The sequence below is a fragment of the Pelodiscus sinensis genome, chromosome 1 (assembly GCF_049634645.1).
Source record: "Pelodiscus sinensis isolate JC-2024 chromosome 1, ASM4963464v1, whole genome shotgun sequence".
NCBI lineage: Eukaryota > Metazoa > Chordata > Testudines > Trionychidae > Pelodiscus > Pelodiscus sinensis.
In genome coordinates, this window is record NC_134711.1 from 210,470,960 (window position 1) to 210,488,547 (window position 17,588).

Genomic DNA, 17,588 nt, shown 5'->3' on the forward strand with positions numbered 1-17,588 from the left:
AGGAGCCTGGTTGATTTGTGTTTGCTACCTGAGAAGACCCATGATGTCCTGGTGCTTTTTCCTCACTTTTTCCTGGGCCTTATTCTTCTTGGTTCATTTCTTCTGCAAGCTGTCTGCCATATTGATCTTCCAGGCCATTTGTTCAAAGTACTGTGCCGCACTGACTTGCAGGATTTTACTGAACATATCGTACCTTGTCCTCTTCTTTCTTCTTCCCATCAGGATCAGTTGTTTCACTGGTGTGGAGGACCTCCCTTTCTGAGGCCACAATGGCAGCAGGTACACATAAAACAAACAGATGTATTATTGTATTTACAGTCACAATAGAAAGTGAAAGATAAGTTTCAGAACTCAGTTCCTTTTATTCTTTTTTTTTTTAATTCTTTTTTTTTTTTTTTTAAGAAGACAAGCTTCTTGTCTTTTTCAGCCTTGGAGTGATTCTGCACAACGTTGCTCTCCAGACCCAGTCATGTTGAACATGGCCTGCCAGGAGTGGAGATAAGGAGTGAACTCTTCAGTTGCATAATATCTTCAGGTCTCCAAAGCCTGATGAAATACATCTTGGAATACCCAAGGAGCTGCCAGAGGAGATATCTGAGTCACTGGCAATTATTTTTTGAAAAGTCATGGAAAACAGAGAATCCAGAGGACAAATACAGTGCCAATCTATAAAGAGGGGAGTAAGGATAACCTGAGGAATTACAGACTAATCGGTTTAACTTCAGTAATCAAAAAGATAATGGAGCAAATAATTAAGCCATCAATATGCAGTCACTTTGAAGATAAGGTAATAAACAACAGTCAACTTGGATTTGTCAACAAGTCACATCAAACCAACCTAACTTCTTTCTTTGACAAAGCAACAAGCCTTTGGATAGGGTGAGGGGGAAGCAGTAGATGTGATATATCCTGATTTCAGTAAGGTTTTTGATGCCATCAGTGACAAAGTCAACACCCACTTCTTGTGAGCACCCCCTCTATGGCATGGTGCCTGCAGTCGTTATCCTCTGGTGAGCCCTGCAGTTTCTCATGCAGTTTCTCCAGCCCTGCCTGGGGTTCTGTCGCTAAGTAATCTCAGCTCTGGTATTGGGCTGTATTCCCAGGGCTCCCTTCTTGGAGACATTATTCTCCTTGGAACCCTCCAAAGGCTCAGTCCTCACTCAGGCCCTGCAGTCAGCCAGGAGCTGCCTCAGTGCTCTCCCTCCCCCAGTACCTGCTTGCAAACTGTCCTTAACTCAGTCTATGCAGCCAGCCAGGAGCCTTTCATGCTCCACTCCCCACTTAGCTGTTGCTGTGCTGCAGATCCCTCTGGTAGCTGGGCATGCCGTTCTTCTCCTCCAGCTCCTAGTAACAGTTCAGCTCAGCAACTCTTACCAACCCCTCTCTCTCTCTCTCTCTCTCTACTCTATTCTGCCACTCTTTTTTATGTGGCCTTCCCGGTCCCTAATTGGTTGCTTCCCATGCAGCCAACCTAGCCTGCTTGGAGGACCTCTCCACTGCTTCCTTCCTGGGATGAGTGTGGTAAAGCCAGGAGATCTCCATCAGGGGGCCTTTGGGCTTCATCCACTCTCTCACACTGTTTCACATAATCTTCCCATAAACAAATTAGGGAAATGCAACCTAGATGGTGGGTGCATAAGTTGGGTGAATAACTGGTTAGAAAAACCAGTCTCATGGAGTAATTATCAGTACTTCACAGTCAAGCTAGAAGGGCATGTCAAGTGAAATCCTGCAGGAATTAGTTCTGGGTCTGGTTCTGTTCAGTATCTTCATCAATGAGTTAGACCGGTGTTTCTCGAAGTGTCCTGCGTGCCCGCTTTGGGAAAGCTGCTAGCGGATCTGTACTGCTTTGTTTACCTCAAGGGTCCATAGCCACAGAGTCTCGCGGCTCCCATTGGCTCTGCCATGCCATGACACATGACAGAGGAGAAGAGAGAATGAGTTCTTCTACCTTCATGAGCAAGAGGAATAATGTTATTTCATGGCAGTGTTTCATTAATCTACATTGCACGTTACTCAGGGGAGCTTTTTAGTGCTGTGCCAGCCACTATCCATGAAGGAAATTTGAAAGGCCTCATGTTAGTCACCTAGAAGACCTTGGCTTTTTGACTCCATGAGGGGAAAAAGGTATCTGCCACACCATGATCTGAAATGGCAGATGCTTTGACGACTAGTTGCCAGATTGAAATTCAGATTTGAAGGCCCTTAAATGAGATTATTTTTTAATCCAGCTAATCCTAAATTGTGAATTGGTACAAGGCAGCAATGTACAAGGATAAGCTTCCCAGGCTGGCTGTTTAGTGAGAAAGAATTTATAGCTATTAATTTTGTTAGGAATCACAGATCATTTTGGCTGCCAGGGTATCCCCCTTCAAAAGATATTGCTGCTATCTCAGGTTCCATTTTCTGCCTTCTGTCAAACTGAAACAATAAAGAGGAAGTTAAATCAACACCTTGACTGGCAGGTGTAGCAATCTTGATGAATAGGTAATTATTTGCCAACCCCTACTGACACACTCATCCATGTACAGCATGGGTGGGGAACCTAAGGCCCGGGGGCCAGATGCGGCCCCCACCTTACCTGGATCCGGCCCCCAAGGCTCAGAGCTTCCCCCAGCACTGAGGAGTCCATGCTGGCACTCCAGCCCCCCTCTACCCGAACACAGGGCTGGAGCACACAAAATCTAGTAGGCTGGGTCCCTCTAGGCTCTGGTGTATAAGGGAAATGTGGGGGCCACATCAGTGAGGGTTTGTTTTAGATTTGGGGGGTTTTTTCCTTCTCACTTGTGTGTGGCCCCCAACAGATTTTTTTTGTGGGTCAGTGGCCCCTGACCCAAAATAGGTTCCCCACCTCTGATGTACAGTATCAAGTGAGGGTATGGATCCTTTCCTTAAGAAGTTTCACCCTCAGCCTTGATTATTACAGGGATTTGTTACACAGCAGACCCAAGCCATCTTTAATAGCTGTAAAGTGAGTTCTAGACACTAGACTTCTAGTAGTGGCCAACTTGGATTTGTGACCTTCAGAGGATTCTTCCCTGTTCCCCTCTAATCCCCAACCCCGGAGAAAATCCCCAGCACACAGCCCAGCTGCTGAGGCTACATACTTGGAGGATTATTTGGGCCTCTATAGTTAGTATCTTTTCAAACTGGATGGGACAAATCTGTTGAGTTATATTTGATGGCTTATATTGCATTCTCTGTTAGGCTTGGTCATAGTCCATCAGACTGGAGTTTGCTCTTCAGTTGATTGCATTTTTATTTTTATTTTTATCTGACATTCACCTTTCAAAGATTCTCAGGAAAGCACCTCCCTTTGATGTTGATACAGCTACAAACTAATTACAGTAAAGCCTGTGTTATCCCACACGCCCAGGGATTAGGGAGTGCTGGTAACCTAAAAATTCTGGTTATCTGAGGGAGGGGTGGGAGCGTGCTGGGCCTACGGAAGTGGGGGCACGGGAGCCAAGCGGGGGCCAGGATGTGACCTGCTGGGGGGGGGGCCATGAGCCATGGGGAAACGGGGTGGGATGCAGCCTGGTGGGGGGGGTGGAAGCCGGGGGCAGGAGGTGGAGATGGCAGGGGCAACCTGCTGGAGGGAGGGGGGGACGGGAGCCACGGTGAGGCTGGCCTGCCAGGGGCGCAAGGAGCCGCGGGGGGAGCTGAGATGCTTGCTTCCGGCTGCCGTTCGCCCCTCCTCCAGGTACATGCTGCACGCTTGTCTGAGGAGTAGCCCGGTACTTAAAGGGCCAGGGTTTTTTTGTTTGTTTGCTTTGTTTTGTTTTTCCCAGCATCAGAAATTTGCTTGTTTCTACAGTTTTCTGGATGCTTAAGTTCTGGTTAGTGCAGGTTTTACTGTACATGTATACTGGGAATGAGTGACGGAAAGGGATCACTTGATGGTTACTCGTTCTGTTCATTCCCTCTGGGGCACCTGGCACTGGCTACTGTTGGCAGACAGGACACAGGGCTAGATGGACCTTTGGTCTGGCCAAGTATGGCCATTCTTATGTTCAGCAATCTAAACATCAAAAGGTACTGACCAGTTGCAATCAATGATAATTCTGATACGGTAGTTTTCAATCTGCAGGGTCCACAGACTATGTCTTAAGATTTCCAAAGGGATCCAACCCTCCATTTGAAATTTCTTAGGGTTGAAAAAAAAAAAGATTGAAAACCTATGAAAATGAATTTAAAAACTGAAGTAAAAAAAAGCTGGTCACAAGAGAGCAATTCATAGACAGACAGTGGAACAGCAGCAGAATTCAAAGCCTCTCAACCATGATTTCAGCTGGAAAGGGCAAGACCAGCTTTAAAACCTGAAAATAGTTTCATTTAGCAAGGAGTTGAGGTATATTTATTCTCTCCTGAATCTCGAGGTAAGGAGGGGCATGCTCCTTAGATTGTAAACTTTTTCCAAGAAGGGATCATCTTTTTGTTCTTTGTTTTCACAGCACATGGGCCCTAGACCACAACTATGGCTCCTCAGTACTTTGGAAATACAAAACCCAAACACTGCACAATAAACTAGCTTATCAACTGTTTCTGTGTAAAGATGAACTAATAACACTCTGAATATAGATTTTGAAGTACTGCTCCTTGAAATCAATCCTAGAAAAAAAATTGGACTATGGAGAAGAAATCTGGCAAATAGAGTCCTATGTCTTATGTCATTGGTCCCACTCAGCTGCTGGATGTCCTTGTTTCCACTCTGCATTATTTTCAAAGAAGAGTGACAACTGTGTAGAGGAGAATTGTAGAAGTGCTGATCCCAAAGTCATGCACGCTAGGGTTGAATGAACACCAACTGGCTATGTATCCTTTTCAGAAGCACTGAATTCCACTGGTGGGAAGGGATGCCAGATTATGCTCACTGCCACTGGAATGTGCTGGGCAATGCGAGCGACTTAGCTCCCACCCATGGGCAGTAGGCTTTTCCAACATTGTCAGCCCATGAGGGGCTGTGTCTAGACTGTATCCCTTTTCCGTAAAAGGGATGCAAATTAGACACATCGCAATTGCAAATGAAGCGGGGATTTAAATCCCACCCCCGCTTCAGTAGCATAAAAATGGCTGCCGCTTTTTTCCAGCTCGGAGCTTTGCCGGAAAAAAGCGCCAGTCTAGACGCGGATCTTTCGGAAAATAAAGCCTTTTCCCAAAGATCCCTTATCCCTTATCCTTTATTTTAAGAGGGATAAGGGATATTTCGGAAAAGGCTTTATTTTCCGAAAGATCCGCGTCTAGACTGGCGCGTTTTTCCAGCAAAGCTCCGAGCCGGAAAAAAGCGGCAGCCATTTTTATGCTAATGAAGCGGGGGGGATTTAAATCCCCGCTTCATTTGCAATCGCGATACGTCTAATTTGCATCCCTTTTACGGAAAACGGATGCAATCTAGACGTAGCCTGAGTGTATAGGCTTGATCCTACACCACTGAAGTCAAAGGAAGTTTTACTGTTGACTTCAATGGGAGCAGATTTGCACAAGGTTCTCCAATCCTGGAAAGATTCTGGGGCAGATCATCACTTATCTGAGTTCTCATAGCTCCACTGAAGGCAACTTATACCAGCTGAATCTTTCAGTACTTTAAAAGCAGGCTATTGATGCTTCCCGTAAGCAAAGAGGCCATCTTTCTCAGGGATCATCAGAATAAAACAGAAAATGGTAACATTGAGTTTACTGAGGTGTGTTTAAAACTACCCCCATCTAATAGTATAGGGTACGTCTACACTGCACAGCTATTTTGGGATACTGAAGCTACCCCGCATCTACACAAGCCGCCTCTTATTTCAAAATACTTTTTGAAATAACAGATGTGCTATATCGCAACCCTGGTAAGCTTTGTTGCATGCGGGATAAGGAATGGCTCGAAATAGCATGTTTTTGAAAAAAATGTGGTGCTGCGTAGATGCGCCAAATTTCAAAAGAGCCTATTTCGAAATAGATTCGAAATAAGATATGCAATTTGTGTAGTGCTAATTGCATCTCTTATCTCAAGTTTAGGATGCTGTGTAGACACACCCTTAATAAACAGCTTGCTTTTCAGTTGGATGGTAGGCATCCCTGCATTTGTTCCTACCAAGAACTGGGCAATCTGGAGATTTTTCTGACGTCCTAGCTTCTTGACCTCTGATTGTACAGAGCTCACCTTGCTGGCAATTACTACAGTTTTACATAAAGCAGAACTTGATCTCTTAACGCTTTTTAAGGCTAAGGTTTCAAAAGAGTTTTCCTCTTCAATTTAGTTTATAGCAGAGTTGTATTCCACAGCTGCTTTTAATTTATGTTTTGTGGGACTATGTGGAATCAGTACTCTAGTTGTAAGCATATACAGGATGGAGTCATAGCTGCTATCCCCTGGCAAACTACTAGCTTAAATAAACTACATTTCCTCTGTGTTATCCTCTAGTTTATTCTTGAACAATCAAGAAATTGCAGGAGTAGGACAATGCCAAATCTCTGATCATACTTTTATATCATGGTGTGTCAGATCTGGTGGTGAATGCCAGTGATTCTAGCTTCCTGTGAGGCTGAGATTGGCGGATCACTGAGGGGTTCTAGCCTTGGGTGTGGTATGTCAGTCAGGTGTCTGGTGCCACTGACAACCTAGCCAGGGTTTGGCTGAAGAAGTGTGTACAACGACATGAATGACATGTTGTGTTTGGTGCTCCGTTTGAGTGGGCTGATGGACCAATCAATGTAGGAGATATCACAGCATATTGGACGGGGGGATATGTCTAGACTGTAGTCTAGACATACCTGGGGTGTTCTTTTTTTAATCTGGAGTGTTCCTAAGAGCGAGTTTTCTGTGAAGGTTGGTCAGTACCACTACCTGTGACTTTACATAGTACTATTAAGCAGTTTTTACCTGAGATCATTGCCCCTTGGAAGACACCAGTCCTCACTGGACACTAGCTGTAGACCTATTTCTACTCCCCATCTCTGGTTTCACTACTAATAAACATTGGTTTGATCATCCGCAGCCAGGCTCTCCTCCGAGGACAGAAGCCTCCCATAACTCACAGCTCTACAGGATCCAGGTATTATTTTCCAGCCTCTGGGAAATGAACGAACAGTTCATCAGGGAAGGACAAGCAGCAATTGGCTGACTGAGGTACAGTATGGAAAACATTGTCATCTCCTCAGATTGTCTGAGAACATACAGGCTCAGAGGAAGCTTGCAGCACCTTAGCAAGAGAACCTGTGTGCTCAGCATATGGAATTTGGAGATGAGAAGCACGCATGTCTCTTTCTATTTTTGCTGGCTCGCAGTCTTGTTTCTATATCTCTGTTCTTGTTTTGGGCATAAGAGGATTCTTTTAAGAATGCAGCCAGTTAGCAGATTTATTGGCTAGAACATTCTAAAAATCAAGATGTGTTTATTCTAAGAGCAAGCCTCTGAAGGGAGCCCTGCTTATTGGATATGTTGAAGTATAAAGTGCATTAAAGGGGGAGTTATGCGTGTCAACCCTACACAAGGCCAAAAAGCACAAGTTTGGCCAATTAACCCATAGGCTGCAGCTGGAGGAAAGCCAGGGAGTACCAGAGCCTAGTTGTTTATGAAATCCAGCTGGGGGAAGAGCTGGGGTGGGCTTATAAAGAGAAGAAGTTGGCAATAGATGGAGGCCTCTCAGATGAGTGGAATGGAAGTATTTTGCAGAGATAATATGCCCATTGCTTGTGTCTTGGTTTTCTTGCAGAAATGGAGGGAAACATTTGGATTTACATCAGTTTCAATATGGGTTCAATGAGAAGCTTAATAGTATATTGTTACGGCAGCCAGCATCAGGTGGCACTATTACATAAACCTCTGTATTTTTTTTTCTTACTGTGTGAGCAAAAGTTCAATATTTGGAAGGCATACTGTGTTAGTTTTCACTAGGCACGGTTCTGTGTAAAGTCCATGGTGCTAGGAGAAGGAGTGTGCTAACAGCAGGAGAATTTGGTCTTCAAATAGAGTCAACTCTAATGGCAGAATTGCTCCTTGGGAACTGGGTATTGGCCTTGAGCTGAGATATCTGGAAGAGGGAGGAGAGTGAAGCATTTTTGTCTTTGTGCTGTTTGACCATCTTTATTCCAAGAATGCTGTACTAGTAACTAAATTAATTTACACTTCAAATATTCCAGACTCCACATAACCAAATTCTTCTCAAGTATGGAGCCAATATGTAAGATTCTAAACAACTCTTCCAATTGTCCATCAGGGGAGCAATGCTGATAGCAGATTGGTGTCTAAAGATAAGGCAACAGAATGGAAAGGATGGTTATTGAGAACAAAGTAGAGCTAGAGCCTGCTGTGTCTAAAAGCATTCAGCAGCAGTATTAAGGCTATATTAGCTTAGTATCTGATCACCTGGGCTGCTCATCACCTCCTGAGAAATGTGGTCCACCTGCAGCTCCCATTTGCTTCTCACTTGGCAGCATCAGGCAATTGGAAAGGAGGAGCTCCCTAACTTAGACTATATTCCCACCAGCAGCTAAGCACCAGAAGGCCATGCTTAAAATTGGTCCTGTACAACAGTACCCTGATTCTTGTTAGTCTGAGGAGTCCTGTGGCACCTTATAGACTAACTGAAGTGTAGGAGCATAAGCTTGCATATGACGAAGTGGGTCTTTGTCCACGAAAGCTTATGCTCCTACACTTCAGTTAGTCTATAAGGTGCCACAGGACTCCTCGCCGCTTTTGCAGATTCAGACTAACACGGCTACCCCTCTGATACTTGTTAGTCTGAGTTCATTTTATTGTTCCTGTGCCCCTGAACATAAGGGGACGTTTGCTACTGACTTCAGCAAGAGCAGGATTAGGCCTATATTTAACTGGAAGCTGTGGCAGTCATTCAAAAAATCTCAGCAAACATCTTTTCCACCATGAATAGTCATGGCCATTGCACCCAGATCTTAAAGACCATCTAATGCACTATTGTTAGACACTAAGGCTGCGTCTACACTGGCCCCTTTTCTGAAAGGGGCATGCTAATTTTAAACTTCGTAATAGGGAAATCCGCGGGGGATTTAAATATCCCCCGCGGGATTTAAATAAAGATATCCGCCGCTTTTTTCCGGCTTGTAGTAGGAAAAAGAGATCCTCCGGAATAGGGCTTTATTCCGGAGGATCGGGCCAGTCTAGACGCTCTTTTCCGGCTTTTCTACAAGCCGGAAAAAAGCGGCGGACATCTTTATTTAAATGCCGCGGGGGATATTTAAATCCCCCGCGGATTTCCCTATTACGAAGTTTAAAATTAGCATGCCCCTTTCGGAAAAGGGGCCAGTGTAGACGCAGCCTAAGTGCCCCAGCAGAAAAACCTATAAAGCATCAACTCTACATTAGGAGAGCTACACTATTGATGAATGGTTTTCAGGGTGTGTGTCTTTCACTAGCAAGCACCATTTAGAGTAACCTCTGCCACATTCCAAATTAAGAGAGGCATTTTGTGCTCCAGCCTATGATCTCTCTGGGCCTCAAAGTTTGCAATATTTATCACCTTCGTTTGCAAATCAGTACAAAATTTTGCCTCAAGAATAGCTTTGGCTCCATAACATAAAACAAAACTTACATTCAATTAGGCCTTTGATGTTAAGCCCTACTCAGAGGTGCTACCCTTGCAATACCAAATATAAGTCTTAACCTCCATTTTTAGTGGACACTGAAATATTTGCTTCTTCCTCCTTGCATTCCTAATACTTCTAACCATACCGTGAACAGTTAGATGAATTAGACTTTATACTTGATGCACGAGCAGAGAACTCAGTGGAAGAAATCATTTTCAGAATGTCTGGATTTAGTTGACTTTTTTTTTTTTTTGCAAACACCACTTATTATGTATGGGGTGGTGATGTGATAAATTTCCAGCCATAATGCATTACAGTGCTATAACTGAACTGGAGCAAGGTGTGCTCTCATTCTCATATTTATTTACTTTGCCTGTGTATCTGTCTAGTGTGTCTGTAACTCAAACCTAAGTACAGATCAGCATTTGTATTTGAGTACCTTTGCTTGAAACTGAACGTCTTCCAAACCAGCAAAGTTATGTAAGGCTGACTTATGTAGATAAAGTGTCAAAACCTTATATACTTCCTCTCTTTTGTTCCCACCTGCAATACCTGGCTGCCAAGGACCGCTCTGCTAATTAGCAATAGTGGACTAAAAAGTCCTTTCATTTAACACAAAAATACAACTCCCAGGCACATTATTCAGAGATCAGCATCTCCATGGAGAAATCTCTCTCCTTAAAATGCATATGTTCAGATTTTACACCGCATGTTTCCTTGGTCACATGCTTTCCAAATAGTTGAGCAAGTCAGTGGGTTTAATACTTAAGGCTGCTAACATCACTACAGTATGAAAAGGGACCAAAGAGTAAACAGGTTAAAACACATTAATTGGCATAAATTTAAATAACTGCAGAGAAGTTACTACAAATTTACACCCACGTAACTGAGATCAGCATTTGGCTTGTCCATGCATGTATATATAGAGTTGGAGAACTCAGAGTGAAGATACGGTATATCTACAATGCATTTTAACCCCCTCATCGCCAACAACAAGTCTCAGAGTCCAGGTCCACAAACCTGAGCTCTGAAACTCACCTTCCACTGTGGGCTTTGGAGGCTGAGCTTGGTTAAAGGTCTACACAACTGTTTTTAGCACTCTAGAACAAACTTTGTGAACCAGAGTTTGTGAATCCATAGAGTCACTACCACAGGATTCAGCTTGCTGTGTAGACATACCCCAAGTCATACACTAATGTAACTATACTTTTATACTACAAAATAGAGAGTACAAAATGGCAACACGGAGTGCTATATTTATTGGGCCATTAATTCCATATCAGTCAAGCTGTGCATAACTAAAATATGTAGGTTCTTCCAAACTACCAGCCCTGCAAATGCATCCTAGGATCTGGAAGGAGCGGGGGAGCAAGGTCTATCTGGCTCTGACTATGCCATGTGTTCCTGGGTTCCCATGTGGGAGACAATTCAGCTCAGGCCTCCTTGGGTCTCCTCTGTGGCTGCTGGGGAACATATAGAAACAGAGCCTACCATTAGCAGCATGACTCCAGTGGGAACTACGCTGACATGAGGAGGAGAGGGGGGATAGCTGAGCAGGTTCCTGGCTCTATGTAGAGCGTTGCTCCCTTCTCTATGTATCCATGGGGCTGTGAGAACAATCAACCTACAAAACCCACAGGATGGGGAGATTCTGCAGTGATCCATGCCTCCTCTCTCTTCAGTAGCTAATGGGCTGGGCTGGGCGTGGTGGCAAGGGTATTTGCTTCTTAAACATGAAAGTGGAAGGAAAAGAAAGGGGCCCCCTGGCAAGTGTGAGAGCAGCAGATTCTCCTGGCCCAGGAGAGGTTATTAGGAATGACCAGGTAGACAGAGAAGAGGAGTTCTGTTCCTCAGATTTAAGAGGTTAGATATCAGTGGCTGGGTATCAGGCCAGCTCCAAGAATGTCGTTGCTTTTCAGGATCAGCAGATCAGCACAATTATCTTTTCCTCTCCCTATTCAGAATCAACATGCTGTATTGTCTTAGTTGGTCCTTAAGGCCATGACAGGCCACAATTTGTCATCTACATCTTAGGCTCAAGTCCAACCCAACACCTTCTGTAACTAGTCTAACAGGCTGGTGAAACCTATCTGGGCCATGGCCACACCCAGCAGCACATGAAAACAAGACGGCACTTCCCAGAGAACGACATTCAGCCTCTCTAGCCTTTAAGAATGGATGATGCCTAGACAAAAGCTGCAGCAGCACAGCTTCAGCACCTCGAAGGCATTCAGCTGAAGAGATCCAGGGTTGGGATGTAAGCAGCAAGTTTTTCCATTAGGAGTGTTACCTCTGGAGGACCACCCAAGCACATTCCACTCACACCCCTAGAGAGAACGGCAGCCTCCAGCCTTTTCACTGTGTCAGCGCTCAGACTAATGCACGTCTGGGAATGCATTTGGCTAGTCACAGCATAGGGATAATTCTCTGTCTATAATGACATGCTGCACTAGGCAGTTAACACTGTAGGGATATTAAGGTTTGTATGTATGTAGGAGGATGGCAAGTGCAGGTTTCCATGCATTGTCCACAGAGCAAGCAGATAATTTCAGGGATGCTGGTAATTTTTTTTTTTTTGCATGAACATAAACCTCCAAACTGAAACCCCTATCTGGGTCGGTGCCAGGCTGATTAAAACATGAGAGAGTTGTTAACAGTGCAAGTAGAAGATTAATCTTCCTCCCCACTTCAAAAAAATTCTTCTCTTGCCCTGGTATTGCCATGTGGTTAGGCCTGGGTCAGCTGAGCCAGTACACAGGGCATTATGAAGCCTGTTCTGATATGCACTCATTTATGATGCTCATGATGAGTTTCTCTAGATCCCACTCAAGTCATGGGATCTGGAGTTACTCAGTAGCTCTGAAGATCCTTTTTATCCTAGTCTGTGGTGCCCCTGAAGTCATTGATGTGCAGGGGAGACATCCAAAGCTGCTTAGGTGGGAATCAAATTATACTACAGGTTGAACCTCCCTGGTCCAGCACCCTTGAGACTTGATTGGTCTGGACCAGGGAATTTGTTAGACTAGGGAGGTAAATACACTGGGGTCTCCCCTTTTCCTCCTGGCTCTGCTCCTCCCCCCCCCCCCCCCCCACACACACACACATTCTGCAGCTCTGCTGCCACTGAGAAGGGGGACTCTACGCTCCGTGCGGGCTCTCCTCAGAGGCCCCGTGCCCAGAGCTCTGTGCTCCCTCCGGCAGTCCTGCTGGTGCCAGGGGCTCTCCCCAGCAGCTTCACTGTAGCCTGGGACTCTGCGTTCCACCTGTCCTAATCTGGCAATGATCTTGATTGCACAGGGTCACTCCGACAACGCCGGACGAGGGGACTTGCTAGACTAGGGAAGTGCAGATTATAGAGTGTCAACCTGGACCTCAAGCAAGTCTTCCTATCCTGTTGTAGACTATGTCATGACAAATGCTGCTAGGAAACACAAAAAGGCATTTATGAGTTGAACATGAGAACTAGGACAAGGTCCCTTAAATGAGTGCTCAGAATGAGGGAAAAAGTGAGCAAGAAGCCCAAGAAAGTTCAGAGAAAAAGACATTGCAAATTGTTCAAGTGGCATGAGGCAGAACTCATGACATTTTTAAGATAATCATGAGATTGGTTTACAACACTGGATCTTTTTGGGTATGTCTACACTATAGAATTTTTTTCGGAAAAACGGCCATTTTTCCCAAAATAACCCAACAATTACGTCCCCACTGCAATCACATTCTTTTGAAAGAAAATTGAAAGTACAGAGGGGTTTTTCTGGCATTGGTAAGCCTCTTTTCACGAGAAAGAAGCCTTTTTCCAAAAGAGCTTTTTCAGAAAATGGCATATGTGGATGGGGAAGAGGGAGTTCTTTCCGAAGAAGAGGAAAAAGCACAGGTGCCCTGGTGGCTACTCTGTCCATAGTAATCACAGTTTAAATGCGAGATAGCGTCCATTCAGTGTGGACGCTATCTTTCGAAAAAGCAGATCGCTTTTTCAATGCACTTTGGCAGTGTGGACACGCTCTTTCAGAAGAAGCTTTTGCAGAAGATCTCTTCTGGAAAAGCTTCTTCTGAAAAAATCCTGCAGTCTAGACGTAGCCTTTGATTTTCCTCTGAGGCTTTAGCATGCACTCAGGTAACAGTGTCAAGTTTTGTCTCTGCCACCACCAGGGCTACACTTTTCTTTTTAAATTAAAGTCAAGATTCTCACAGAATCAATTGACTTCAAGAGGTGGGACTTCAGGAAGGACATCAAATATCACAAGACATGCAATAAAATCATAAGAATTGGCAATACTGACGGAGCCCTGGACTCTAATGACAGAGTATACCTAAAAAGGAATGAAGTCGGTTGTTGATACAAGTGAAGTCAGGGCAATTCTCTCTATAAATCCTGTCTGAGCCAACTATTCTCTCTATGATCTTTGGCAAGTTATTTGATCTTAGTTTGTTCCTCTATCAACTCAGCTGGAAACCTGGGCTTAAAAGGGAGAGAGAGAGTGAGGGAGCGAGCAGGAACTGACTGAAAACCAGATGCTGAGTATGAGCTAAGCCTTTCCAGGTAAATAAATTATTTTAAATAAAAAAGTTATGTTAGATTCACTTCACATTTCATGTGGTATAGTTGGAGCTGGACCTGCGCCCATTTACCCTGCAAGGATGAATATGACAACACTTGAGAGAAGGGATGTGGTTCCAAATCAATAGCGAGGACCATCAATCCTGGCAGGGAATATCATCTGACTGCCAAAGACAACACGGTGATAACCGAGAGTTCAACAAACTTTTCCAATCCTCCTGGAGGCCTCGGCCAAATTCAAAGCCAATTTGTCCTTTTCTGTGCAGAAATATGAGAAGGATACGGGGGGGGGGAGGGACTGAAGAAATGCCATGAATTATATTTAGCACCATGGAGTGCGATGATTGCAGAGAGCTCTTGGTGAGACTCACCAGGGAACCCTAGTCACAGAGAAGGCTGGATTCTATGCTGCTGCTATGGTTACTCTTCCTTCTGGTAGGGAGGCCTCCGCATGCCATAGATAGGTAGTTAACTGAGCAAATAATGAGCCGGGGTGCTCAGCCCCTCAGTGGATGGGAACTTCCCCAGCCATGCTGACTGCAGACAAGCAACCCTTCCTAAATTTTGTCTGGATCCAAAATAACCTACACTCCTCAGAGAGAGGGTACAGGCTGAATCAGAGACAGAGGCTAGTTATGGGTATGTCTACACAGCAGGGCTAAAGTCAGAATGAGCTATGCAGCTTGAGCTATATCAATTGCGTAACTGAAGTTGAAATAGCTTAATTTGATTTTTGGTGCTATTTACACAACAGGAAGTCAAAGGAAGAAAATTCTTCCTTCAACTTCCATTACTCCTCATAAAATGAGGGTTACAGGAGTCGGAGTAAGAAGTCCTCCAGATTGACATTATTTCGAAATAATGGCTTGCCATGAAGACGCGCTCTTGGTTATTTGTTAATGTCAGTTATTGTGAAATAATGCAGCTGTGTAGACATAGCCTGTGATTTTAGCTTAGGAGCTGCGAGAGGCCGAACAACTCAAGAAGTCTCTGATCAATTCCCGTCCACACAAAGGGAGACTTTGAACTACTTTGGCATGAAGGGCATGGCTGGGGAGTTCCTGCCCACTGAGGGGCTCAGCACTCCTGGCTCATCATTTGCCCAGTTAACTGCCTGTCCATATCGTCCCACTGGCTGAAGCAGGAGTTTATAGTCATTCTCTCTCCACTCCTGACTCCAAGAAGGCTGGGAGATGGCCTGTGGGCTCTGTCAGCGCTGTAGTCCATAGGGTAGGACCTGCTAGAGGCTCACCCCAGAGTTCCAGGAGCTGGCAAACTCTACGTGAGAGTGATACTAGTTCTTACTTTAACAGAACTATGTAATTATTGTGTTCTTTGCCATATGAAAGGCAGCTGTGGTTTCAGATTGCCCAATGAGTGTCTTCAAGTGGGGAAGAACACAGTGGTAAAGGAACATAGGATTGGGTCAGACCAAAAGTCCATCTAGCTCAGTATCCTGTCTGCTGACAGTGGCCAATGCCAGCTGCCCCAGAGAGAATGAACAGAACAGGTAAGCATCACGTGATAGTGATAGAAATGTAGCCATGTTAGTCTGGGGTAGTTGAAGCAAAATGCAGGACAATGTAGCACTTTAAAGACTAACAAGATGGTTTATTAGATGATGAGCTTTCGTGGGCCAGACCCACTTCCTCAGATCAAATAGTGGAAGAAAGTAGTCACAACCATATATACCAACCATATATACCATCCATATATACCAACCATATATACCATCAAGTGATGTTATTGTGGCCACCTGCAACCAGTGGTTCATGGGCACCCAGGTTACATCTACCTGAGCCTGCAGGATGAGGTGCCATTACCCAGCACATGTGGGGTAACTGACCTGGATGTACAGAGACATGGTGAATTTACATTTTAGATTCCTCAAACCTGGGAGTGAATAAGGTTTCACATGGAGGGTGTAAGTCACATATTTGGATAATTTAGAAAGGCTCCCTTAGATGTAGTATTGAACTTAGCCCTATTTATTCCCTACTTCTGCTGACCATATTAGAGGACTCTGATTTTTTTGAGTAGAAGATCCATTTCCCTACATTTCATGGTGTACGTGTAATTAAAGCTGAGCAAATAACTGATTTTTTTAAAATCAGTAACTAAACTAAGAAATCCTGCCTCCACTCAAAAAATTAGTTTTGGGTCACCCTAAAACAGAATTTTTTGTTTTCTTATATAAGCAAAGCTGAAAGAAAAAATTATTGCAGGTAAAAAAATTCTTTTCACCCTGAACTTTGTTTTTCAAAATAAATCTAGCTAATGTAAAACAAAGCATGATTTCAAGACAAAGTCAAAATGTTTTATTTCAAATATGTGGAAACAAAAATGTTCACTTCTTTTTAAAATTCACAACTGAAAATATTTGCTGAATTTTGTCCAAATTTACCACTAGTTTTGGTTAACTTAGAACTATATTCTTCAGCAGTTAAACTGTGGGTCTATATTTTTGCCCAGCTCTACATGTGATCACAAATCATTAGCAAGCATATGCACAAAACCTTTATTTTGTGCCTACGTTATTCCTACCCCCTCGCTAACACTCTTTGGCCACATCTACACAGAAGGGCTAAAGCCAAAATAAGCTACACAACTTGAGCTATGTCAATTGCGTAGCTTAAGTTGAAATAGCATATTTCAGCTTTTGGTGCTGTCTACGCTGCAGGAAATCCAGGAAAAAGTACTCTTCCTCCAACTTCCCTTACTCCTTGTAAAATGAGGGTTACAGGAGTCAGAGTAAGAAATTCTCCAGCTCGACATTATTTTGACATTTTAAACTGCGTGTAGTATAGACATGGACTATGTTATTTCAGAATAACATCAGTTATTCTGAAATAACACTGCTGTATAGATTCCCCAAAAAACCTGCAGTTGAGAAATATTGATAAAATCATATTTAATCAGTCATAAGTGTTTTATTAGAAATGTTTGGCTTGCAGACTAGTACCTGTACATTTTTAGAGAAAGTTGCTAAACCCTAGGGGTATGTCTACACTACCCTCCTAGTTCGAACTAGGAGGGTAATGTAGGCATACCGCACTTGCAAATGAAGCCCGGGATTTGAATTTCCCGGGCTTCATTTGCATAAGCGGGGAGCCGCCATTTTTAAATCCCCGCTGCTTCGAACCCCGTGCAGCGCGGCTACATGGGGCTCGAACTAGGTAGTTCGGACTAGGTTCCTATTCCGAACTACCGTTACTCCTCGTGAAATGAGGGTTCGAAGCAGCGGAGTTTTAAAAATGGCGGCTCCCTGCTTATGCAAATGAAGCCCGGGAAATTCAAATCCCGGGCTTCATTTGCAAGTGCGGTATGCCTACATTACCCCGCTAGTTCGAACTAGCGGGGTAGTGTAGACATACCCTAGGTTATTTTACACTCAGTTTCATGGCTGAGAATTGTCATATCATAAAAGGAGGCAAGATAGATTTTAAGCCTTCACCTTACAAAATGGCCTATACATCACAATGTG

At 44.1% G+C, this 17,588-nt stretch overlaps 1 long non-coding RNA gene across 1 annotated transcript in view; it reads left to right on the forward strand.

The window, feature by feature from the left end:
- LOC142823262 (uncharacterized) overlaps window positions 1–17,588 on the forward strand; it is a 121,253-nt gene that overhangs the window by 24,650 nt on the left and 79,015 nt on the right. The window contains exon 3 of the long non-coding RNA XR_012898531.1: window positions 6,981–7,111. This is a non-coding gene — a long non-coding RNA (uncharacterized LOC142823262). The remainder of the gene's footprint in view (window positions 1–6,980; window positions 7,112–17,588) is intronic.